The sequence below is a fragment of the Hirundo rustica genome, chromosome 5, assembly GCF_015227805.2.
Source record: "Hirundo rustica isolate bHirRus1 chromosome 5, bHirRus1.pri.v3, whole genome shotgun sequence".
NCBI lineage: Eukaryota > Metazoa > Chordata > Aves > Passeriformes > Hirundinidae > Hirundo > Hirundo rustica.
Genome location: NC_053454.1, coordinates 31718442 through 31746343, shown reverse-complemented (window position 1 = coordinate 31746343; position 27902 = coordinate 31718442). Strand labels below are relative to the sequence as shown.

The window sequence follows — 27902 nt, the reverse complement described above, 5'->3', positions numbered from 1 at the left end:
CATTAAGGCAGAAGAACCACTTAGACACAGTTCTGTGCACTGTGCTCCCAGATCACCTTGCCTGAGCAGGAAGGTTGGACCAGCTGACCCAATGTGGTGGACCCTTTCAACCTTACCAATTCTGTGATTCTAAGTTACCTGTTATTTATTCTTTGCCACTTCACAAAAGATATTATAAAAAAACTTTAAAATGTAATTTTCTGATAGAGTGTTTATATTAATTCTAAATCTATTTCTAGTATGTGCTCTTTATAGTTACCATCCTTTGTATTGAATTCTACTCCAAGGACCTTTGGTGAGAGGAGCAATTGATTCAGACCACAGAGTGCAGATGGATCAACAGCGGGATAGATACGTGTGTCTGTCTGGAAAATTACAGATTTTCATTTTCTTAGGTAGAGAGCAGTTCCCAGGTATCTGCAGAGGACAGGAGCTTTCCTGACTTGCATGAGACGGAGTGTCAGACTTTTATTAATGTTGTTTGCCAGTTTCACAGTTTGAGATTGAGAGAGTAATCTACTCAAGAAAATGTCTGCAAAGTTAAGAAACCAAATCAGTGGTGAGTTTACTACAAGGATTGTTTATTCAGTCAGTTTAAACACTGCAGGTGATCTACAAACATGATTTTTTTTACCACCAGGCAGGATTCTATTTTGCATGTGGCAGTATATTCTTTTAATGCACATCATTAACACTCTGCAGAGCATTCCTGCTCTCCTGCAACAAGTCAATATACTTTATATGCCAACTCATACATTCAGCGATGGAGGGCTAAAAAAAAAGTATGAAGCATTAGTTCTGAAAGTACAGTGAACCTGACTATTTTATTTCTCTCCCTATTTAAAAGAAATTATTTCAGATGTTTTCTGTTAACTGGAAAACCACGGCAATGAGAATGCAATGGAAACTTGATAAACCCCAAATGTTTAGACTGACAACACTCGCACAAAGAAACAACTGCCCTGAAACTGCCTTGGTAGAAGAAGTCTCTATTGCTGAGCCTATAAGCAGGTAGAAAGCTTATACGCAAATATGTTTTTTGATTAAAAAATGTTTGATTGAGCACGGGTAGATGATGCTTATAATGAAAACGGTTCCCCCATGTTTCAGTTTTATTAACATGCAACAAGAAGTCCCCAAAATGGCAGGCGATCTTTACTAAGATCCAAGGCATATGCTGAGAATATGCTTTAGTATACGCTTTATGAAAGACCCACAGAACTATTTCTGTTTTATGTTAAACACAAGCATATATACTGTTTGCCCCAGACCACACTGCCTCACCCTATAAGGATCTGAATACTTAGATGCTAGACCTCTAGTTTTAATTAAAGTGTTTTCAGATAGATAATCAAAGAGAAAAACATAGGCACACAATTGATAAAACAGTTTCTGTAATTTTAACTTTTAAGTTTTTCTTGAAAGATAAGAAGAGATCCTCACTCTAAGTGCAGTGCTATTGTACATATTACTCATGCACATTATCTGGAAATGTACTGATCAGGTCATTAAACAATTGGGATGGTGAATAATTTGTACATGGTCATTAATTCCTACTAGAACACAATAGATAAGTCACATTGTACTCAGCAGCAGTAAGTGCGTGACCAGGGAAATCTCTACACACAAAAGCTCTGTTTCCTCTATCATCCACACTACTACAAACTAACTATCTTAGGCTGATATCTAACTTACAGCAGATCAGATATTTGAGCCTATTTCCTCAGCAAATACAATACTAACATTGTTACTCAGTGTATTGCTAAGACTTTGTGTTGGAAAATTGCAAGTGGTTCTAGTTCCCACGTACAAATGTTCAAAGAGTATCAGATACAGGAAAATCCACCACAGGAGTCTGCGGGTGATCATTCTCCATAAGCACATCAAGGGGTTGGATGCAAGCAGAGGAAATAAAAGCAGCACTAACCATTTCATGTAACTTAAATGAGAGTTGAAAATCGTAAGGTAATTTCTATTCATGAGACTCATTAAGGTCTGAAGCACTTGCCAGAAGTGCTGTGGTCAGATTTAAGACTCTGAACTTGACAAGTGTATGTGAAAAATGTGACTGTCTGAATGCAGGGGACTAAATCTGATGACACAGGAACTTCTTTCCAGACATTTTTCCTAATGTAATTTCTCTGAGAATGCTATAAATGCAAGATTAAGAGAAACTGGTATCTTCATGAAACATAGAAACATGTTTCTTCATGAAACATAGACAATTTACTAATTGTCTGATAGGAAAAGCAAAGACCTTATGTTTCTAAACGGCAGGAATTTAACAGCAATGCTTGTTCTTTCACATAGCATGAGTAGAAAAAGTTCAAACCCTTGCATTTAAATTGGTATCAGTATAAGTCTCTCTCTCTAGAGAAAACACATGAAGCTTAAAATTTTACCTGTTTGTAACATGATTGTTACTAGATACTTATTTTGCCTTGGTATGTAATGAAAAACAAACAAAATTTCTGCACTTGGTTCTAAATAGGTATTTGCTGTCCTGTCAAAATACTTCTCAGATACTTCAGTAGCAGAACATTTTCCTGAAATGATACTGCAAGTATAAGAGGATACCAAGAAAGTTATTCAGGCTGACAACATTCTGTACATTTTACTGGTTATTTTTACAGCTGCAAAAGGAACGAGGAGGACAAACTGCTGCTCTTACATTCTACATCTCCTCCTCTACCACTAGAGAAAATTTTATTAATAATTCCAGTCATGCTTGTGGTGTTTGTGATTTTTTCTTTTTTTTTTACTACTTCAATATAAATAAAAAAGGAGAAAAGTTCCGTTAACTTCCTGACTCCAGTTCACATTTCTTACCCTTTTATCCAGGCACCTTCTACTGTTTTAGTACTATCCAATTTTACACTTCTAGTCTTTAGTGGTAGTTATTTTTGTTTCCTGCTTTTGTCTTCCATCTTCGCTTTTGTTTTACAGGAATTGTATTTGTTCAAATGGACTCATTCCATAGGCTGGAAATTATTTAAGATTACTGTATGGGAGCATGTCACTGAAGTAAATATGCAGTGGATTGCTGTGCACAGACATAATTACAAAAAACTCCACTGTAAGACAAAGTGCCTTAAAGGCATTCTGCATGTTTTTAGTACTTCTGAAAGTTTTCATTTTATCATGATGAAGTATTTGTCTTTTAGGAAATACAATTTTTAAACAACGGTACCCAGAATTTACCTGTCAATTCTTTTAGACATCTTTAAAATTTTAAAGTTTTATTTCCCAGAAAATCCAAATATTCCCTGAATATCCAACTATTTCTCAATCTCTCAAGACAAATATCACTAGAACTATGTTCCTGTTAAAAATTCATCATTGAAGGGTTAAATCTGGATTCTTTAGATTGCAGTAACTACTAAAGTTATCAGGAACATAAGACAGTTTTAGTTTCATTTCCAGAACTTTGCAAATTACTAGCCTCTTGAATACTTCAACTACTGGCTAATTTTCTGTTTCTATACAGTATGATAAACAATGCATCCTTGCTCTTTTCTATTAGGTATGTAATATGTATCAATTTCAGACTAAACATGCATAAATCTCCATCTAAATTAGAACTCTTTCAAATAGGGCTTTTTCGTCCCATAATTCAATACCACTCCCTATAGCATCAGTGGGAATACTTTTAATTCGTGAAAGAAAAGTCCATTTCTGTTTGCCTGTGTTGGTTTTGTCTTAAATATAAAATATGCTTCCCTGAACTACTGGGTAATGTAATATATAGCTAACAGAGTTGGACCAATTGGTGAGGTGCTATAAGAATCCTTAATATATACTTTTAAGTATGCTAAAGGAGCAGCATTTTGCTTTAATCTTTTTGTAACACACACATAAAACCAGAAAGAATAACTATAACTTAACAGACTAACTAAGAAAATATCAAGTGAAAGATTTTAATCCATATTATTTTCTAAGATATTAATTTGAAGGGATTGTACAGGAAAACTTTCAGAACTCCTACTGAGTACTTAAAACCTGAGACTGATTTTGGCTAAGCTTGACAGAGATGCAGAGGTCTTGGAAACATGGAAGGCTTACAAGTTCTATAAGGAATTCTCATAGAGAATACAGACCTTACCAGAGCCAAGTGGGCAAGGTATCTAGCTTGCTATTTATCTAGCATTGTTAGATAAAAGCGGATTCAGAGAGGAAGGAAGACTTAGGAGTTGTATATGGATAAATGCATGGACCTTATAAACCCAGCCACAAAACTCTCTCCCACACTGCATCCAGTTTAATTTGCCTTGTTAGGCAGGAGGAAGGCAACAAAAACAACCAAAATATTTCTGCTGTCTAAAAAGGTGAAGAGTTGAACCCAAGCTTTTTCCATTACATTAATTCCAAGCTCTGCATGGATTGATGACTAATGCAGTTGGAACTCACTGAACTGCCTTGGTGTGATTCAATTTCAGAGGGTGTTTCAGCATTTGCAACTAGAAGTAACTTTCTCCAGCAAAAGGGTAAAACCTGACCTCAACACAGGGGTTTGACTTCAGATCAGCTCTACTCTGGCCCTGCAGACTGAAATACTACTGACACACCTACTTCAGTGACCTCCTGGCACAGGAAGCATGTGAAGCTCCTTCCTTGAGCCACATCTTCCCATTTAGGTTTGTTGGTGCACCTGCAGATCTACACTGTGAACCCAAAATTACAAGAACCAAAGAGCATAAAATGGAGGAAAGATCATAAGAATTTCATTTAGATTAAGGAGTTGTGAAGCAAAACCTAGAGTAGATTTATTCACTGTTGGTCTGAACAGGCATATGGTTTCTTCAATTCTGCTGCACAAGAAATATTTCTGGCCTTTCAATCCTCATGCTGACTTACATCATAATGCGTCAATACCTACGTGATTCATCCGTGACAGCAAGTCAAACACTGTAAAATTCTATCCCTGCTATAATGCCCACCTTATACCATGCAGTGTATCTTATTAACTCCTAGAACATTTTGTCATTTCTCAAGAATCATAGCACTGCTTTGCAGAGCTGTAGTCCCATTAGAGACATAACTGTTTACAGGAAAGAAGATATTTAACAGCAGCAATACTGTGTGCTCTCAAAACAAAGGAACACTCCTTACGTGCAACACAAAAAGACCAGAATAATCAGCCTTGCAAGCTTGAATTTGAATGTTTCACTGATACTGTATTTTGCCTTTTCCCATGGGGCACAGTCATCAATTTTTATTTCATAGTTTCAGTCCTCCAGATAACAGACATCAAAATAATGCTACTACTACTGTTTACAACACGAGAATGTGCACTGTACTGTCAGCTGATTTCAGACCTCGTGAAATCCAATATGCCTCAATGCAACAAAAAAGCTACAGTTCTTCATAATATAAATAGCCAAAGAAAGAACTACCAACCATTATGGCTGGGAGCATAGCTAACTCATGTAAATAAGGAGTGTTAATACTAACTACCTGTACATGCTAGCTGAATTTCAAAAGTTCTAGACATTTGATAATTTTCAGATTGTATGCTTTTCCTTCTCTCTCCCTCTCAATACATTATTCTTCACCAGCACATTTAAGACTTCTGCTAATGAGCATATCCTTTACTGATTCTAGAGCAAGTCAGAAACCATCTAAAGCTAAAACTCACAAAGATTAGGCCAAATGGTTCGGAACAATCGTGAGATGGCACACAAAAGAGGTTCAGTCTTCACTGAAATGTTGCAAGAAAACATCAGAGGTTTGTGCCAGGCTTGCAGCAAAGATGGCACAAGGTTAGGGATCACCCAAGAGGTGATTGGGTGCTTGTACAGCACCGCCACGTGTGGCTGTGCAGTGCACTGGAATCTGCCTGCCAGCCTCCCATGGTCAGAGCTTTCTGTGCTCTTCCACAATAATGTACAAGACACATTACCACGGGAATGAAGAGGGAGGAGCACAAATCAGGATGAGTTTTCACTCTCTTAGCTCCCTACTAGCAAAGCAAACTATGCCAGCAAATGGAAGAAGCACCCTAAACAGTCTACTACTGACTCCATTCCTTACCCAAACCTACTCCCACATCCCATGAGGAGATCCAGTTTGTGTTCTGGATGAGGCCAAAGATCTGCAGAAACAAGTTATAAAATTATTGCCATAACTACATCCACACAGAGGGAACAAGCTGAAGCAGTAGAGGTAGCATTAGCTGGCATTTCCTACCACAGCCTCCACAAAGCTAAGGTAATTCCTTTGCCCATCACCTTCTAGATTTTCTCTCCTTCTGAAAGGGAAATACTGAAGTCTCACTATTTGGCACCACAGGGACACTCAAATCACTTTTCTAGAGCTATTAGACAAATGTCTGCCCTCTAAGCTCTCAGCCCCAGACCCCTTCCTAGTCAGTCTTACCTCTCTTAACTCACTTAATTTGCAGTGTTGTTGCCACTACTCTCCAAACCAAACTCCTCCTTCCCCTGCCAAAGGCAATTTGTCACAGTCTACTGCTCTTATTCCCTTAGTCTTCAAGCCAGGCAGCATTACCCTCCGCAAAGACTGGTCTATAGTGGGTCTGAAAGAATAGCACACACCAGCACCTCATTTTCCGATTGCTCTAGCATTCATTGCAGTACCAACTACATGAATAGTCCCACTCATTCCCTATACTAGCCCTGGCACTTAGTGGCATTCAAGTACTCAATTCTAATTTTCCATTCATGTGCAATGGGAATAGGTTTTCAGATTCTGCTTTTCCCAAATCTCTACTGAGCACCTGTAAACTGATTTTTTTTGTGAATTTTTGTAACGAGATGGAAAAGTCACATTCCTATTAAAGCTTTGGTAAAGTTTTTCACTGAATTCCAGCCAGCAAGTCCAAATTTAGCTAAACCACAGGTGACCAGAATTTTTAATGTAAATAAAATCATTATATTGTAGAATCACGACCTCTAGCTTTTGACAAGAAACTTGAAACAGTATCTTAAATGAGCAAATTATGATAATAGTTAAACAGATAATGGGTCTGCTGCAGCTAGCTAGCAGAGGCTAATAGTGCAGTTCGAAAAAAAATGATTGAATATTTCAGTTTTAAGACAATGTGTGTTTCATTATCACAATGACATATGACAGTAAATACAGCCTATTTAGCTTTCTAACCACCAGGGACACTTTGCCAAGGGTACGTTCCCAGGAGCACGGATGCCAGCAGGATTGAGTGGGTTTAGCACTGCTTCCACATGCAGGGCGTTACATCGAGGTTTTCAGATTAGTTCAAATGTACCTGCAGCAGCCCCAGCTCTGACGCCACCCCAAGTGCTATTTAGGGCTCATTGTTCTGCTTGGTAAGTGTCACTCAACTAACTCATGGAGTGCCTGCACATGGGATGGTATCTGTTTCAGGAAAACACATAGATCAGTTACATGCCTTGCTGTAATACCAGCTGTTCGACCTCATCAAGTGTGGTATGAATAACAAAAAGGGGGATAGATGACATAATGCAGCATGACAGAATATCTTCCTTCATATACTATCCCCCAGATTACTTAATATAATTACTAAAATTATGTCCTCAGCTTCATCTGGTATACTCAGTACCTTAGTGTCAGTTTTACAGCGCTAGGCATTTTTATGTATTTATTTATTTATTTTACACTGGCAACAGTAAGTACCATTCCCTTAGCAGATGTTCTCAGTTCCCACACTCTTACAGTTTTATAGCTACAGCCACCTACCACACAATGCACTGCAGCAGTGTGTCATTTTGAAAGCCTCTGTTACTTGCTCATTAAATTCCCCTGCTTTGGAGAGCACAACTTGATTTCAGCTGCATGCCAACCTACATGCACGTAACAAAGACACAGGTTTCAACTCAAGCAAACGTATTTCACATGAATGTGCACAAGTTAACATGGAGGCACGTTGATTTTATTTAGGAGTGTTCAGATCAAGAAAATATCATTAAGGTAAATGCATTTTATGATTTTAATCAATACGTGACACTGATTGTTAAGTGGCGTAACAAGTTCAGTAATTTTTCCTCTGAAGAGCTATTTAAAATAGCTTGAAAAATGGAAATTTAACTGTAAACAAATCTTACTATCAACAAACCAGACAGAGAAACATGGATAAAACTGTTACCTTTCCATTGCTTTTACTCACCACTGTATGAAAATCTAAAGCTTTAAAAAGGATTCAGACCTCATACTGAACAGTTTATGCTCCAATACTGTCATGGCAGCTTGTCACTGTCTCCTTTCAGCTTAGCCATATGAAAATCCACAAGATTTTTGCCAGGAAGAAGTGTCAGGGTGCTTTGTCAGTTCTTGGTTTTCTCAGCAGCTTTCTGGGAAGTTTCTCAGCACTCCTAAGTTACTCACAAGGTACTGGGCAGCAGCCCACCAATCCTCACAATGGAGTACAGCATCTTGAAAGTTACCATTTCCAGATTCTTCTGCAGACAGAAGAGTCTGCAGAGGCAATTGGTAAATTTTAATTATCTTAAAGATCACAGTCTTGCATAGGAGATTGGTAAAATTTTTAAATCTTTAAAAAATCTTTAGGCTATAGGCCTGAAAATATACTAGCCGTGGAATTCATCAGTAGCTTCTTCATAAGGATTTTTATATTTAACAGTCTGTCTTATAGCAGTATTATTTAGAACGTGTTATTTCACAATCATTCAGATCCAAAAACATATAATTAGTCACATAAAACAGTAAGAGAGACAGATAAGTTAGCGTCTCCTTTTTCAAAGGATTCAAAATTCAAAGGACCAATATTAAATATGATTTAAGAAATTCAGAGTGACTCAAATTATTGATATTTTGCCCAAACTTTCTGAATGAAAAGCAAAAAGGGTTAAACTCACACTGCATTTTTAAACATGCATCTTTCTCATCCAATAAAGAAGTTATGCTAACTACTCTTGAAATTTCCTGAAGTCGTGAAATGGCTATCTGTGAAAAGCTGTCAAATTAATAAAGTTAATGAACTGAAAACACAATTGCTTTTTCATTCCTTACAAGAGTTACTGGTGCTGTTTATAAAACACAGTGAACGAGAAACCAGAAGCCTGAGAGAATGAAAAATTTTTAAATGTAAAAAATTAGTTTAGTATCTCCACAAACCTTAAATTGGTCCCAGGAGATGTAAATACTTTCCCTGAAGATCAGTAACATTTGAAGTAGTAAGGTGTTCTTCCTCTCCTCTAAATGAAATGCTGTCAGAGTACTTCCAATCAAACCATGAGCTAATTCTGAAAGTCCATGCATAAACAAAGGAATGTATGTAGAAATCAATTTGCCTTTGAAAGGAAATTTTTGACCAAGACAGATTAGTGTTCTGATTTCTATTTCAAATAAAATTCAATAAAAATTATATACTTCTTGAGAAACTTACAGTTTTAGAGAATAAATGACCTGTATTATTGCTAATGCACATCTAGTTTTTTCTTTCTATTCTACAGTCTTGCTGAAATTCTCTACTTCCCTTCTTTCAGTCCTATAATTCTTTTCATACTCAGTTTTCACCTGTGTGTCTAACTCCACACTGTGTCACTTTCCTGATATCCTATCCTCATTTCTGAAGATGATCTGAAATAATTTTCCTCCTCTCCATTTGCTCTAAGTATTATCAATAGCATAGGTTCAGAAGTTCCTAAACTAAGTCCCTTAATTTCAAAGGTGTGGATGTGAACATCTCTCTGCTTTCTGGTATTTTGGCTGTAATTCCATCCCATTCTGTTTTACCTCTTGGAAGCCTCCCTCTCACTCAAAACCTCATTCTTCACCTCTGCTGCCAACGAATGTGCAATTCTTTACAGGATTATTGTAATGAACACTATGTGTATCTCCCTTGTAAACTTGATGAGGTCGAAACTACCATCCAAACACAACGTTTTGTAGAAAAATACTTTTTCATAGCAAAATGTTCATAGAAAGAGTAGCAATTGTGGAAAATGGTGCGTAAGTTGCAAAATTGTTAAGAGGTCCTGTTTTGACTTTATTTACTTATTAGCTTGTTTTCAAACTACGTTTGATTTTTTGGCTAGGATAAGCTTTTATTAGATATAAGTTAGTTCACTCTAAATTGGCTCTGAAGAGCAACACAAAATAAATGTTTCACATTGTTGTTCATGTTTTGATTTGCTCAGAAAGTCTGGAATACTTTCTATAATTTCAAAACAATTTCTGTAAAGCAAAGTAACAGTTTCTCATGCAACTCCACTTAGCTCTTTAGCTCTGCCCTATGATTCACTACTGACACAGCAACTTGCCTTGCCTTCAAGCATATTTTAATATAATATTTGTTACCTTAAAGAAACCACAAGGCAAACACCAGATTTAAGTGAAGATAAGGTTCGTATTTTTCTCCTACTCCCTTCTGCTATATAGCTATAATATATAAATTCTTCTCTTATTTAGAATAGTTTATACTTTCTTGAAACCAGCTGCCTCATGTTATCATGTTCATATTTCCTCTTTAGAAACCTTCTATACTACTCCTACCTGTGATAAATTGTATAGAATTAATTTCACTGATTTTTTGATATAGCACAACAATCTAATATAACCCATTATTTGATTAGGTAAGAGGTGTCTGCTTATATGTACTTTCCAACTCATTTCTAAGTGTCTGTCACACTGTTTTTCAGTATAACAATTTTATTATTTCTTACTAAGGAACACACATTCACACTACTTTACAAAACTGGCAGTTTCAACACAACCACTACAATGAAAGATTGTACAACAGATAAAACACTCTTCCTAGAAATTTTTATATCACATGGTAAGGCGATGTTAATACCAAAAAACATTGAGTATTTTTAAAATCAACACTGTTACTCAGCAGTCCTGTGATTCTGTCCTCCCAAGTCACTGTTACATGTGAAGGGACCCTGTCCTCCTGGAGATGGCTGAACACCTACCTGCCTGCCCGTGGAAAGCAGTGAAATCATTCCTTGCTTTGCTTGAGAGTGTCTTTTGCTTTCCCTGTTAAACTGCCTTTATCTCACCCCACGAGTTTTCTATCTTTTACCATTCCGATTCTCCACAGTCCTGCTGGTGGGAGAGTGAGGGAGCAGCTGTGTGGGGCTTGGCTCCTGCCTGGGGGTAAAAACTACAACATGCATTCTTAGTCTGCTTTGACAACAGCCATCAAATTTGATCCATTAGTAAAAGCAATCAGTACTGCTGCATAAAATTCTTAATGTGGTGTGAAGCCTTTGTATTTTGCAACATTTATTCTATCTTATCAAAGCTAGCAGAATATGTACCAAATAAAGAGAAACACACACTTTGCAATTGTTCAGTAAGTTATTGTGGTGGTAAAGAAGTATAATGTACAATCAGTGCCTAGCATTAGAGGTTTCTTGAATATGACTTTTGTTTGAGAATTGCAGGCTATCTTAGTGGAAGAATAACTATGTGAAAAACTGCATTACTAGACAGTGATTATAGGGTTTGTGGATGTCTAAAGAACGATATAAGCTGCATCTGTGCTCTCATGCAGGACTGAGCTGCACTGTCTTCAGCTGAGTGACATCAGCATAAACAAAACTTAGAGCAGAACACAAGGCCCTATGAACATATCAGCAGTGAATTAGTAACTAAGGCCATGCCATCCAAAAACCACAGAATTTTTATGAAGTGCAGAAACTCTGAAACAGCAAATGTTTATGAATATTAAGTGAACCAGAACTGTAGGTTTCAAAAATGATTAACTGTTCCCTTGTGTCCTTGGTACTCATTCTATACTGAATGTCCCATTGTCTCTCATGGCCTCTGTGCTGGCTGGCAAATAGAATCCATCCTTCCACTCTGCCCAGCATTTTTAGACTGGATAATTTGCTTCAGTTTAGCAGATTTTAGAAACAGTGATACCAGATGAAGCTATGGCCTGAGTTAAAGAGCAAGAAAGACACATTCATACCTCAGTCATATTCTCTACCTCAATTCAGTGGCTGTAGAAGGTTGCTTTTATGCACCCCATTTCTCCTGGGTATCAGGCACAAGTCTTCGGAACACCTGAGCTTGTACATAAGCTGCCCACATACATTTCCATAAGCATACAGAACTAAATGCTGTATATCATATCCCTCCAAGAAGAAACCTTGCACTTAGTATAAGCATGCATTCCTCTAGTTTTCTAAAAGCAAGGAAACTGTGCTTAAACTTGATAACCTCTGAAGTTTTGCACAAGTAGGGTATCAGCTTCATTTAAATGATACCAAATCACAACTTAAATTAACTGAAAGCAAAAAAGTGGGTCATCAGAGTTAATAAATACCTATTTGCATAATATTAGCAATAAAAGAAAGTCCTACTCCAAACTAAAATGTATAATTTTCTGTAACACTCCATAATTTTTTCTGTTTGTCCTCTGGTCAGCTCTTTTCTCTATCTTCTAGTCTTAGAAATAGTGAAGAATGCAAATACTCCCTGCTATTTCCTCAGCTGTTATAAACCAGAGAAGTTCAACTGAGGTCAATGGTGCCCTTTTACTCTAGTTCAGGATCCAACCCCTTAATTATCTCATACTTACTAAAATCTGTTTCATACAAGGAAGTTCTATGTAAACACATGTTACAGACTATGGAACTTCTTCCACCACTTACGACATCAAACACAATACAGGCTTTCTTGGTTTGTTGTTTTTAATTTAGAGATTATGCAGACACCAACTACTACTACACATTAATAAGTCACCCGCAAGTAACCACTACATTGCTAAACTTAATGTTGAATAAATCACAATTTGTAGTGGCCTGTCAACATCAATGGACAACACCATATACTGGTTGTATTACCATACAGCAAGTAGAAGGGGACAAAACAACTACTACAACACAAAAATTTTACATTTTGCCTCTAGGAAGCAGATACAGAACGTACATGTGATATTTGGAAGGCTGCCATATGAGGACTTACTTGCAGAAGCATTAAAAAGCAGATCAGTTCAGTGGCTCTAAAGTAGTTTTTGGGCTTTTTCATTTCAGAAAATTCACAATTTTTGTTTTGTGATCTATACACTTCCAAGGAACCAGCATTTGTCTTAAATTCTCATACGCAATTCGTGCTCAGTGTTTTAATACAAGTTCTAGAATTTCTATGCAAGAGTCTCTAAAGTATCAACTTATTACAAAATGCAAATGACCTTTGTCAAAAATGGTATAACTATCAAGAACTATCAAAAAGCAATTGTCACCTTTTCTCCCCTATGCATCACTTCAGTTTTTAGTATAGTTTATAAGAGCAAAATTCATTGTACATATTAATGATTATCAAATCAATGAAAATTTCTTATGCTGGTTTTAGCTTTTTCCATTACAGAAGTCATATTTCCATACCACCAAGGACATGTAATGTTTTCCTGACTTCACAGCATTAAGACAGCCTGATAGAGGAGCAAAACAATTTTGTTTGTGCTATCTCTATGAAATATATAATTATACAACTAAAGATTTATATTCTAAAAGAGCACACACAGTGAACACTGTTGTAGAAATAGGTACTTGAAGCAAATAAGCAAGATTTCTGCATTGCTGTACTCCATCAACTTCTGTGCTTTGAACACCTGACCATAGCAGCTTATGTTAAGAACCTCATCTTAATGTTTAAAATATAAATTATTTCCTTTTAAGGAATATTTGAAGCAGGTTCGTAAGGACTCCACCAGTTCAAATACTATTTTATCGAAGCAACCAAGACCAATGTTGTCACCTGTTACATAAATATCACCACATAGACAAGTAAAAAGCACTTTTATTTCCCCCCAAGCCTTGTTTCTAAGACATGGGAGGATGAAGAGCCCACCTCTCCGCTGAGCTCAGTTTTTCATCGGAGAGTTTTTGTATTGTACATGAGCTGATATGTTATTCAAGAAAATTGCTGTCAAAAAACCACACTATCTACCAAGCTAGATCCTAGAGATGTTGAGCTTCACAGAAAAGCAGTCCCGACTTTACTAAAATTATACTTTTGAAATTTGTCTGACAAGAAATTATTCAGCACAGAACTTTAGTTTGTAGTTCATCACCATAGTGTCCAGAAGGCTATCAAACCATTCACTTCTTTCTCCCAGAACAGTAGGCTAAGTAAATATAAACCTAAATTACAGTGAACTGCCACACTCCAACTCATCTCAGCTAATTATGTTTGGCAACTATTCTATTTCAGAGTTTTGCACGTATGGCTCACACATGAAGATGATGGGCATTAACACCATGAAGCTGTGTTGTTTTCAGCCGCTACTGTTCAGCTGCTGTAGAACATTTTACCCACCCCTGTCCCACACAGACTTCCTTGAAGTATGACAGCAGGAAACAAATGTGGGTGTAGCTGGACAGGCTGTAATTGTTTTGAGTTTCCACTGGATGTAGAGTTAGCAAGTCACTCAGAGGTCAGAGCTGTCACAGCATCCCACTAGCTGAGCAGTGCTACTCCATTGTGTGTTCGTCTCATCTTTGGAGCTCTAGTAGCTGCTTCCAGGCAGGCAGACATGGGAAGAGTTTAATAACAGAGAAAGCACGCAATGGTTTTGTAAGAGTAATTTTCTCTGTACTGCTTTTGGCAAGTCTTTTTAAAAGGCATTTGAGAGGAGCCTGGAGTATTCTTCCCAGGAGCAAAAAGTGGCAATTTTGAGACATGAACTAACTCACAGTAGCCACAAATGGACACTGTGGAGCACATGCTAATGAACTTTCTGCTATATTAACTTAGACTGCTAAGGCTTCCTTTAAACAAATAATCTGTAAATGATCTCAGAGTAAATTAACCATATGGTTTTAGGCAATGGACTGCACCTCAGGGTAACTGGACTCATTTTCTCAATGTGAGAACAAAGAATCAATATGAACTCTGGCAGATCATTTTGTTAAATAAATGAAACAAAATATTCTGTGAAGGAGCAAGAAAAAATGCCTGCCACGATTTTTTGTATTGAACTTTCTAGAATTTCATGTACATTTGGCACAAAGAGACAGGGTACTAGACTTATAAGTTTGGCTCCTTATTAAAAAAGTAACAGTGCAACTATTCTTTTATGGGTCATTGGTACCAAGCAAATTCATGTTCATGCAGATCAACAGCCTTGGGAAGTTTCTGTTACAATGGAGGGATCCCTCCATTGCTGGAGGAACAGGCTGATAGGAAACTCATGAAATTCACCAGTCCTGCACCAGGGATGAAATAACTCCAGGCAGTACTTACAGTCCAAGGAGCAGCTCTTCAAAACATAACCTGTGAACCTCCCCAGAGGAAGAGAAGTGGACTGCATGCCCTTAGAGCAATGACAGCCACCTGCACAGGAGCTACACAAGCAAGAGTATCACAGGTATGTCAGGGATAGTTACAGGTTGGCTCTGCAGCCCCATATTAACTCTTCCACACATTCTACTTTTGTGCTTTGGAAATCGCAGTGGACAGCCTGTCTAAACTCGGGCAGTTTCATGGTTTTGAGTTTGAATGCCATTACTTTGCATATCAAGAAAAAATATGCAGTGGTAAAAAGGGGCTCTTTTGCCTTGTATAAAAAAAACCAAAACACAACAAAGAAAAAAATAAACCAACTAAAGACCCAACAGATGGCAGTACAGGAGGAAAGGACATAAAATAACCTTGATGATCTCACCAACAAAATGACAGTCAGAAATAAACAAGCCTGAGCAGAAGACTGGTTTTAGCCGTTCTCTAGAGTGCATCCTGAACAAATGTGCATTGTGTATCAGTAGAGTGAACATTGCAGAGGTAAGGGAGAATTGCATTTTCTGTAGCTCAGCTTTAGAATAAGAAATGTACATGCTTAATCTACAATAAACTGCACTGGGTTCTGTTTACAGTGTGTTGACACAATTTTATTATGCACAAGCTCATTTTTGGCACAAGCTTAAGCTTACTGTCGGTAAAATGGTGATTTTTTTAGAGCGTTTTTTGCATTAGCCAACAAAAGTTCCCAAAGACGTGTCCATGAAAAATCCTTACACAAAAGACTCAAGATCTGTAATTATAGGCTAACTTTTTGATAAATTATTGCTGGCCTCTGCCACCTGGACCAGTCTAAGCATTATAGGAATTTCATATTTTAGCTTTTTAGCAGAAAGGTCATATAGATGTATACACATAATGTATCCATTATTCAGAGTAAATTCAAAAATATTCTCATTTTACCCTATAAAGAAACATAAATAGATTGGCTATGCTAACACATTGGCAAATAGCTTTTGAGACTCATGTTCAACAGCTATAGCTAATTTATTACCTGCCAAATCGATCCCATAATATATACAACTCACAATGCAAAAAATAACACAGAAAGGCAAGTGGCCAAGGATATGACAACTGTCTTAGTTACCTTTTCACTATACATTTTCTCTAGGCATTTGTGATGAAAGAAGTTTGGTTGATATTTTGTAGTGACTATTTTATCATTTTCTTAAAATAACTTGTGAAAAAGCCGCACCACCTAACCACAAACTGGTAGCTGAAAATGGATACAAGGCTTGAGTCAAGGCAAAACATGACTAAAGCACAGGCCTGAAGAGGTTCTTTTCATTCCCATAAACACATCTAAGGCATTTATTAATTATGAAGCAAATTTTACCTCTCTTTTGAAAAAGCCTGCTTTTCATGGCAGATGAGTGTGCATAAAATTTTTCCAAATTGCTAAAAAAACATTCAAAAAAAAGACTATGGGACAACCCAAAACATCAGAGGTTATCACATACATTTGAAAGCATCAAAGACAAAAATAGGCAGCTTACCTATTTTTTACTTTCCCTCAGTAGAATTGTCCAATGCTTTAACTCACAGTTCCACACGCCCCAGCTGGGATCAGTTTTTGCATCAATGTTGGACCTAATTTGGAGTTTTCATGAGACCTATTTGCTGTGGTGCGTTCAGTCTTTACATTTGTGTTCTTCTGTTGTGACTGTTGCTTTTCTGAGAGAAAACTTAGCATTCAAAGGCCATCCCAAATCTTCCAGACATCTTTCTTTTTACACCTATATTTTGCTATGTAAAAATTTGTGGAAGAGCCAAGAATTGCAAGGACTTGCATTCCAAGAAGTAAAAATTATACATACCTATATTAATTTGCTTCTTGTGGTGCAAATGTTACACAAATACCCTCCTAGGATTTTCTAAAGCTCATGAAAATTGACATGAATGGCAGCTAGAAGGACAGGCAACTTTAAGACATCTCACTGTGTGGTTATATAACTCTCTATCTAATTACAGATCTTGAAATAGTAGTCCCTGCGCATTTATAACACTTCAGAATAAACTTTTGTGAAATTGCAAACATAGCACAGAAGACTATCAGTAATTCTCAAAAGTTTTATTCTGTTCTTGGGCTGGCTTCTCAATTGGTCTTCCCAACGAGCACAAACTCATGCTTTACATGAGTGCAGTGACCTTTGTGCATGTGGCAGGAATCATCAGCAGTCCGCTGTTCCCAGACACTGTCCTTGCAATTCTCCAAACGCAGCCCAAGGAGTACAATACTAGGTCTGTAACTTGCCATTCTTGTACTGCCCAGAGATGTGAGAGTCATGTAGCTTTGCTAGGTCCAACCTGCAATAACCATTTGACTGAGAACCTCCACAAACCACAAGACATATTTTGTTTTTCTCTTCCAGCCCTTGCTAAGGCCTTGAGAAACAGATTTAGTTTCCATCCTACAATTTTGCTGAGCATACTTTGAGATCCATTGCCATTCCTCAATCTGGAGGTGCCCATTAAAAATTATTTCAGTAAGCATGCTACAAACTAAGCAGGAAGTGTAAAGAGCTCAAACATATTTAACACCACTCTTTAAAACTTCTTTCTTCTTCATGGTATTATTATGTGTGGCAAGTATCATATCACAACATGTAAGGTTTGTAACCAAACACTTTCATCTGTGCACACTATCTTTCTCTCATTCCCTTCATAACTAGGCTACAGCTAAGACTTACATCTCTTCTTCATGCTGACCAAGAGTAACAGTTTATTTCAATGTAGCCTGTAGCCCCTACACTGAGCCCCTCTGACTTAGCTGAAATTCACAATACTTCTTTTAGGTTCCATCTAAATTTCATGGTAAAAGTACTCCAGTGATCACTCTGTTGGTTGCACTCCAATTCTGACTGATAACGCGCAAACGCGTCTTTACCTACTTACCCAGTTTTAGTAACTCACATTGATGTTACCAGTGGAAACAACTTTTTAATTAACTCAACAGCATTTTTCACAGTAACTGATGGTTAGCAGGTGCTGGTTTTGTTACACATTTTTTTTGTTTTTTATTTTTAAAGAAAACAAATTATTCCCACCCAACACATAAACCGGGCATTTTTCTGGATCATTTCCTGTCAAGGGGCATACCAAAGTGGCCTGGTGTTCTCTGCCTTCATCAGCTTTCCACACAGTTGAATCCAGCAGGGTGATGGTGGAGAATAAAAACTCTTAGAAAACTCTTAAATCTTATCTTAAGAAAAAATAACTTTCGGACCCTCCTAGTGGTGGTAGCTCACACCTAGGTACTCTAGTTATTAATTAACCAGATGTAATCTGTCATAATGCATGCAAAAGATGAAATAATTTACCGATGTATACACCAAACAATTCTACCAGGATCATCAGATCAGAAAACTATAAGCAAAACAATCTGTTTCAAATAGTTCACAATTCCACAGTCACTGCTGGTGTGATTAATTCTATTACCTAAAAAAGTAAATCCTTTTTCTATCTTCAGTCTATTTAGGTCTAGATATCAGAACCTAATTAAAAATAAGAAAAAAATTAAGCAAGGTTTTTAGAAAGACCTTGTGCCATGCAATTATCTTTTTAATGGAAATTTGCAGCAGGGAAAATGCCTACAAACACCATGCGTGTCTAATTAGGACTGTGGGTTCTATTTAGAAACATCCCCAGCCCATATACGTGAAAATAGCTTTTTGTATATAAACAATTGTTTCATGAAATTCATTAAACCTGTGCATTAAAATCTTTTCACCCTGCTTGCACTAAGAGGAAATGTTCAGTTCATACTCGAGAAAGGTGTGTCAGAAAGTACAAGTCCTACATAATATTAAAAATTAATTTAAATAAAAAGCACAGAAGTATATTTTGAATTTTTACTTTCTCATAAAAAAAGAAACTAAATCATTGTAGGGGAAGGCCACAAGGCACCAGAAGCAAGATCAGTAGCCACGATAAAGTATGTAGTCATATTTTTTAACTTGCTTTCCTTCCCAGAGTAAATACTGAATCACAGAAAATGTATGAAATTCCAAGTCCTATGGAAACTATGCATTGATACCTGACCTTGCCTCAAATAATGTAATAATTAACAACTATTGTAGCAATTTCCAGACCTTTCTTGTTTCATGGCATACAATGGCTTCATCATACATTTTCCCCTATGTGAGAACCGAACGAGCAGTGCGATGCTTTCTGACACACTGGCCAAAGGCAGGTGAGCTGAAGGGAATGGCAGCGACACACTGCTCCCGCCTTTCCTCCAGCCTGCATGCCTCAGGCAGCTTAGCTCCTGTCAAAGGCATGGAAGCCTCAGCTGATCTTAGTGCTCTGTCCTCAGTCATCTTTGCTGAAAATCCAACCTTCCCTAATAGGATAGGTATGCAAAGAGGGTACTTTGAGAGCTGTATGATAGAAAAGCCTGAAGCAAAAAGCCTGCTGTCTTAAGACAGATGAGGCTGTTACACATCTCATAAACCATATCAGAAGGATGCAAAGGTCCAAAAATAACCTTAGATTTTCACAGGTTCTCAAATGAGGACACTAGCTTCAAGGCTTTGTACTAATACTGTGTCATGCTGCTATGATAAATTACGATGCCACAAAATTATAGTATCCCTACAGCACTGAGGATGCATCAGCTGGGGAGCAAGAGCACCACAGGTCTTGGCATTGTACACCCTCTGTTTGGTGTTTTGGTCCCACTGCAGATGCCAATTGTTCAGGCACAATACGTGGAATTTGCAAACAGAAAAGGAAGGCCAAGGGTGAGCTCTGCTCTCTATGTGTTAAATAGAATCAGCAGCTCAAGAAGTGCCTACTTATCAATTTTAGCCTTGAATAATAGCATTATTTCATATTATACAAGAGTTTTCTGACATGAGACAATCTGCAAGATGAGAAATTATGGAAATCAAGGGAAAGGAAAACTGCTGCCATCAGATAATTTTTTTTTCTACTGACAACAGTGTTGATGTATTCCCTGTAACAGGCATTGCTATGCTGTATTTCATAGAAACGAATCTGTGCACATTGTGGAGAAATTAAGCTTTCTGATTAGAATATCTGAAGCTGAAATTATGGCTAATACCAGGCTTGTAGCAGGATTCCACTCCTAGCTTTCCCATTTAAAAAATTAGAGCTCTGAATCAAAGTCTTTAATATATGCTCACAGAATCCATGGTCTTCTCTGAGATCTAAAAACAGGCTTTTCTGTATAAGGATGGGATTATTCCCAAGCTAAAACTAACCATGCACTGTAGAAATCTGCTAGATTTAGGCCTCAGAGAGAAAAAAAAAAAAAAAAAAAAAAAAAAAACAAAAAAAAACAACCCAAAAAAACAAAAAAAAAAACCCAACAACCCTCATATGAAGCAGATTTTTAGCACTAATTTTGCATACAAGAAATCATACATTTTTTACTTGCACAGAGTTAACTGAGCTCAGTTAGCTTATATTTAAAGCAGCCTAAACAAATTCTTGGCTACCGTAAGAACTGGAAAACCAGCTTTAACTCTGCAGTTTTGCAATGCAGCAAGTTCAGGGATATTTTTATGCTTTCTGCTTTGTCAAACTTTTTATAGACTACTTCTTTTCTTTAATTCATTCCAAAAATGTCCCCTCCAAATATTTTTTCCATATCTAGACACAAGATGTTGTTTCTTTTCTAAGAATACACAATACTTCAGTTTACAAAACTGTCAGTCAAACTCCTTGATGTGAACATACCTTTATATAGTAAAAGCATCCAAAGCCTTCTTGTGTGGCATGTGGTTACAAAGGGGCAGCCCTATTAGGCGGGAACTTTTAAAGTCAGATTTCCCTACCTACCTGGTTGGTCATACTTACAGAAATTTCCAGTGGAAACCATGAGATTATTTGCATTTTGCTTCTTTTCTCTGTTTTTCCTGTTTGCATTAAAAGAGAAGTCATGTATATCTTTGGCCTCTAATATACTGAATATGGTTACTCACGTAAAAGAATCCTGATCATACCGCATTAAATTTGCATTTCCAGCTGGAGTCAGAGGATTTATCCATACTAAAAGTTATAGCATCACATATGATGGGGAAGGGGGCTTGCAAATTAGCTGTCAAGTGGAATACAAATATGAAAAATTTAAGAAGCTGACAGTTAACATTCGCTACTGCATTACTGATCATGCCTTACAGTAAAGATTAAATTATGTTAATATTGAAAAAACCTGCACCTACTGCAAAATTGAGCAACTAAAGAAACCTAAACCAAATCTATTCACCTCTGAATTCAGAAGGTACAAGTCTTTCTCTCAGAATAATAAAAAATGTTATGCATTAAAAATTATTGATTTATTTTAATGCTATCAAACATTTGAGACAAGGAACAGCCTAATAAATGGTTTCTAAAGCCAGGTTATTTAGGGCTTTATAGCAATTCTCTGCTGTAAAAGAAACTACTAGTAATAGTTTTAGAAATTAATCATTTAACATACACAGTGAAATAAAAAAAATAATACTAAATGTTGCATAGACTCTTTTATTAGTGTATTTTCCCCAGGACCTCTCAAACACAAAGCCCTTTGTTACTGGTTTGCATGGTTTTCCCTCACTTCTGCATTATGAAGTATATGAAAGGTTGTATTTATGGTAATAGGAAAAGAAGACAGCACGTCTAGATAAGGGTGCCTCGCTCACTTCAAGAGCTGACAAAAAACTCCCAATCATTTTCTTCAGAACTTACCCCCACCTTATTTCACACATAGAGTATCTGCAATACCAAGAAACTCACATCAGTGACAAGGTGACAGAACCCTAGGGCTGAACAGGCATGGCTGGCTAGGATTTAGTATTCTCTGCCTTTGATAAATTCCAAATGCCAGATTTTGCTGATACAATCTTTAATCCAGCCTCTTAATTTGTCATTCCTATCCTACATATAAAAATTGCTCATTATACTTTTAAATGCCATTAACTGTATGTTGACGGGTATTTCAAATTACAAAATGTTAGCAGTAAACATTTCACAAGAGGAGAAAGCATCTTGATGGCTACCAAGAACAAACACCTTCCCATCCCCCTCTTTACCCTCTGCAATGGGTTAAGTAACAACACTAATAAAATATAGATGATGGAAAACTCAGCCCTCGAGAGAACAAGATGAAGGCATCCTATATTTGTGGCAACAATGCATATAAACAAAGCTCAATATATATATTTAGAATTTTTATAATGCAAACAAGTATTTCACTAGATGCTCAAAGAAGAGAAATGAAATTGAAAATTATTATTAATTTTTAAAAAGGACAAATACCTATAAAGGTAAGAAGTACAGATCTTTTGGCGCTGCTTTCTATAACTGATGAATGTCATGAATAGCAGATATGCTTGAGAGAGGAACCACGGGGAACAAATACACAGACCACTGCAAATCTCTTGCTGAGTAAAATCAAATTCAGAACACAACTGTCAAGAAGAGTAAACGGAAAAATATTTCAATAAACTTTTACTAATAGTAACAGAGGTACAGTGCATGCAGAAGTAAATTGTCCTTAACAAGAGCTGTATGTGTGAGTGCCAACACCTGCTATCCAATTTCTTGCAGAATTCCCAGTGAGGCCATGCATGTAAATACAGAAACAAAGAATTAGGATACAATCTTTAGACTGGGATACCAAGCCAACCAAAGAACCCCGACACAAAATGATCATACTGCTGAATTTAGCATATCCAGCTTTCTAAGGTTATGTTTATAAAATTCAATTGCCATTGCATCAAGATCCCAAGCTGGCATCATTCCGGACTCCCAGGTCTCTAAAGCATAGTACAGCACAAAAGATAATTTAATCCTAAGAGCAGCAAGGGTCCAGCGTTTTCCCACACATATTTTACTAGCTCAGGTATGGTGCCATGTTTACACATCTGTTCTAGAAGTAGCACAATTCTGCACGGCTTGTTTGGGTTATCCAAATCCTCATTGCATATATGTTTTTCTTCCAGGCCCTGAAGGAATTCCAGAGATTTCAAGCTCACTGTCCTCTTTAGGTTTCCTTAGAATAGATAAGAGTCTGAATTTCTAAACTGAAGTAAATTCTAGCTTGGACCCTGCTGAATGATGTTTTCGAAGCAGTTTGCCCTATGTCATTCAGGGAAGAGTGTCTCTGCACCCTAAACAGTCAGAGCAACCTAAGAAGAGAAAGCATGCAAATGCGTCACAGCTAAATTGTAGAGCTCCTTTTTCTCTCCATTTACATTTTTTGTTAAGGCTAATGATGCAGATGTTCAACATCTAGCCAAATTCTCTATTAAGCTTGTAGCATCAAAGGCAAAGCTACGAACTTGGACAAGTGTTTCTAAAACAATCACAATCCACAGCTCATTCATCTTCTCACATGGCATGACTTCTTGAAGCAAGCAAAAATTACACATCTCCCCGCATAAAGCAGAAGCATCAAAATGTGTGACAATGTAAACCAACCCTTGGGGGATGAGTCCATGGATTTGTAACAGCAAGGTCTCATCTTAGTTTTTTTAATTTGGACTCCTTTGAAAGTATAAATGAAACCAGTTTGTGCTTAACTACATGCAGTATTCACTGTAGTTAACTATATGACTACTGCCTCTACATGAACCCTGCAACTGTAAGTATATAAAACATTTATAAACATTTTACAAAAGAAATGTGCATATAAAGAGCACAATAAATCCACACACAGCATACCTGCATCAGACTAGCTGGAAAGATCAGGACCAAGGTTATGGTTTACCTACCACAATGTATCTGGTATTCAGGAGACAAGCAAGCCACATATACCACAGTACTGGAGCAAAGAAACTAAACTCTCCAGTTTCCTTCAGAAAATCTCCAGATACAATCATGAACACTAGCTTTTAACTCTTTTACAGTACAGAATGAATTGACATGTTTCATTTCTTCCAGAGCAGGAACAACACACAATCACTAGCACCTGATGGCTTCCACTTACGTAACAGCATTCAAATCTCCTGGTATGGTTAAACCCAGGACTAACCTCACTTTGCCTCTAAAATGCTGAGAGTGATGAATAATGTGGTGAATAATGTGAAAGTAACTGAACACCCCATGAACTGGTGAAAAGAGTAAGACTCACTTTCCATTGCTTTTTTCAGAAAATGTGATCTCAGAAAGACGAATAGAAGTAGGAGTAAAATGTTTGCTGAAGAATAAAAGAAATCAGCAACTGTAAAAGACAGATAGCCAGAAAGGGGCAACAAAGCCCTAAGACGAAAAAATGACTGGAGAAAGAGCTGATGAAGAGGCCAGGCCTGCAGACATTTTGGCCTGATTGGTATATTTGGGCTACCTCTGCACCCTACTGAGATCAGGAAACACTTAAGATCTTCACTTCACAAAATAGGATGTTAAAAGAGTAGCATAATAAAAGAATTGGTAGAGCTCTGCTGCAGTAGCACTCTTTGGGAAAATGACAGAACCCTAAATATGATCAACAGTCATCCCTGAGCACACCTCAGGCACAGACAACTAGGCAGAAGAGTTAAAGCCAAGGTCTGCCACAAAAAAGTACAGACCTAAAGCTTATACCCGGAAGGCACTGAGAAATAAAAAACAAGTAAAATAAACATAATAATAATTAAAAAATATAGCAGCAAAACCAACAGACAGTACCTGTTACTTCAACAAGCTCCATGATCTCAACAGCACACCTAAGGTCAAAGTACACATTCAATTCTGAAAACAGGAACAAGAAATACATACAGAAAAATAATGGCTGGATTTTTTTTTTTTTAAACTGATCTAGATTGAAAAGAAGATAAGAATCAAAGTAATTGACACAAAGTGAAGGGAGGCATATAAATGGAGGCAAGTGTTTTTAAAAAAAAATTCTGTTCTTTGTAACTTCTTGAACTATGTAATTTTTGACTGCTAAGATTTTCACATTATTTTAACTATAAATTGTAGTGTGGTGTCAAGAATTTTATTTAAAATGACATATTTCCACAACAATTAATGTATTAAATCCTTATCATTCCAGGAACAGAGGTATACTAAAGTTCAATATATTTTATTTTAAAATTATCCATATAATTTGCAAGAGTATCTTGGAATTGAACTTGGAAGAATATAATTTCAGATTTAAAGTTCTACAGTGAGTAGGAATTTCTCATGGAAATAGAAAAGTTAATGCACTATTACAGAGTTGCTCCCATTGTTTACTGTAGTTATGAACATAAGCATGACAGATATAGGCCTCAATTTTTAACATCAAAGTTACTTTTTTTCCCCCAAATTGGAAGCAACCTTCTTTGCGATGGCCAGGAAGTTATCCCACAAAGATAAAACATATTTCTATGAACTGTATCTTGTCAGAAACATGTCTTACTAGAACACCTAGCATATGGTTTTATCTGTTCCACTAATCACTTGAAAAGGATGTCCAATCCTCTGAATGTAAACATAGCTTGTCAACAAAGGGTATTTTGTACAACAGGAAATGGAAATGTACAGTTTATTTGGACATATTAAGAGTGGTAAGCCACATTCCTCTTCAGCTTTTACTTCTCTTTTTGTTTGGGAACATAATGTGTGCTTACTCTGTGACTACATGGGATAACAAACTATAGTCATTTCCTAACGACCAGTTCATTGTGCAGCTCAAAGAATGTCAAGGTCATATTTTTATTCCAAGCCATAGTTATAGCCCCGAAGGTAGCATGCAGTGCTTCATTAGCCACATTGAATTGTACAGAACATTACTAATACCTAGATGAACAATCGGCTTTAAATCAATGCAGCATCTGACAAACTCTTTCTGGAATACAAAAGAGCCAAGAAAACACAATAATTTAAAAACATGTGATTTTATATCACTAAATATTTTGCCCAATAATTTCTTTCATAACCAAAACACATAGTCTCTCCAGACTGGAAGGGTTTGGTATGATTTTGGGACAGCCTTGACTCAGCCCACAAATGAGTACACCCTGGTGCATACAGCAGCATGTCCTCCTCTTTTCAGATGACTGCATGTAAAAATAAGTGATAAAATTTGCATATGCACAAAGAAAAGCCACATGTAAATTCCACAGTTGGGTAAACATGAGGACCAGCATGCCAGAAATTATGTATGCAATTAGTATCACATACATGAAATGGTGCATATAATTATAAACTGCACTTGAAAATGCATCCTGTGTAATCTGTACCCTTCCATGCTCCCTGTCTACTCACCAGGATCTCAAGTGCTGGTCTTTGCACAACAGTAAGCATGAGTGTCTATATTCACTGGTCCAGCTGTCATGAGTGTTGCCTTCCAGCTATCATTCTCAGATGCTCATCAGACATGCTTATTCCAATCCAGTCTACAGAGTGAGTGGTTCAGCTGCTGTCTGCAGAGTGGAGTTTTTAAACAGCAGCTGTTGGGTAGTCATAATATTAAGTCCATATTTCTAATGGACAAGACATTCTTGCAGAAAAAAATTGTCGCATCTGCTTTTTTTTTTACAGAGGTCTTAGTTCTCACATTTTTTTCTGGTACTAGACCTGCAATGCCAGAAACTTTAATGCATACACTTCCCAAAAAGAATGCAGAAAAGTATGTTCACACACACGGAAAAGACTATTTCCTCTTAATTTTAAACAGGCATATAGTATTTGTTCGGCAGACTGTGCAGTTCTAGTATGTAATTTTTTATTCTTTTAATGATTAAAAAATACTCATTACTGTTATCTACTAAAGGGCATTTTAACTGTAATAACAGACTCAGTGTTATCCACCTGTATATATTCTCCTTAAAACTACTATAGTACTCTTCTGACACTATTTTGTGGTTTTTTTTTCTTCTTGGTAAAAACTGAAGATTACTCACATTCTCTTTAAAGGTCAATAAAATTAAATCTAATTATAGGATGGTATATAGTAGGTGTATAAGTTGTAACTAAACTTCCTTCTGAATTACTGTCCTGGAGATCATCTCCCTGATCACAGCAACTGCAACTCTGCTACAAAGAGAGTAAATTTCAATTGAAAGCTCAATTAGAAATAAACTGTTTTTAAAACCAGAGAACTGTAGGCTAGAGAACTGTAGGCCTCATAACCAAGTGTTCACTAGAAAAAATTAGAAAACTGCTAACTAACATAATTGACACAGAAAAACTCTTGTTAGATTCACTCTGATAAACATGAAACAGAAGGTAAATCTGGTTGTAGATATAGCACTGGGCAGCCAACAGCCCCAATAGGAGGAGATTCCAGATGCACACACACAAAATTCTGATTTGAGGCATCACCTTCATTCCAAGACCAAAAATGGCAGACAGGCCACAGGAAACTTGAAACTTCTATTCTTCTGTTGCCAGGTCCAGAGTAGCCCAGTAAATGGAATCCTTGCCATTAAGGCCAAAAAGTAAAAGGCTTTATACTGTTTTGACTGAACTTATAACATTGACAGACTAACAATAAATTCCTGTTTCTGTATACATATATGCTTTTTGGTTGTAAAAGTAAATCCTGAGTATGATACCAGGAACCATGAAATATTTGTCTAGGTTTGGAAGAGGTGGCAAGCTTCAGAGTAACTGCTGGTTTGGATTACCCAAATGCTACCCTCAAACATAAATATCTGCCCTTATTACCAGAACCCATGCAGCTTCCACATTTTCTGATTTTGTCTCCTAGAGAAACTTACAAACCCTGTTTTGAGTTGCATCACTGCTAAGTTACAAAG

The 27902-nt window shown here is 36.9% G+C and overlaps 1 protein-coding gene across 9 annotated transcripts in view; it reads right to left on the bottom strand.

Annotated features, from left to right (window-relative positions):
- Positions 1–27902, bottom strand: part of SORBS2 (sorbin and SH3 domain containing 2) — a 147344-nt gene that overhangs the window by 82431 nt on the left and 37011 nt on the right. The window contains exon 1 of one of the 9 annotated variants that reach the window (XM_058420504.1): positions 21052–21069. The exons of the other annotated variants lie outside the window; for them this stretch is intronic. The gene's annotated coding sequence lies outside the window, so the exon portion shown is untranslated. Of the gene's footprint in view, positions 1–21051; positions 21070–27902 lie in introns of those variants that run through there. 9 annotated transcript variants of the gene reach the window in all.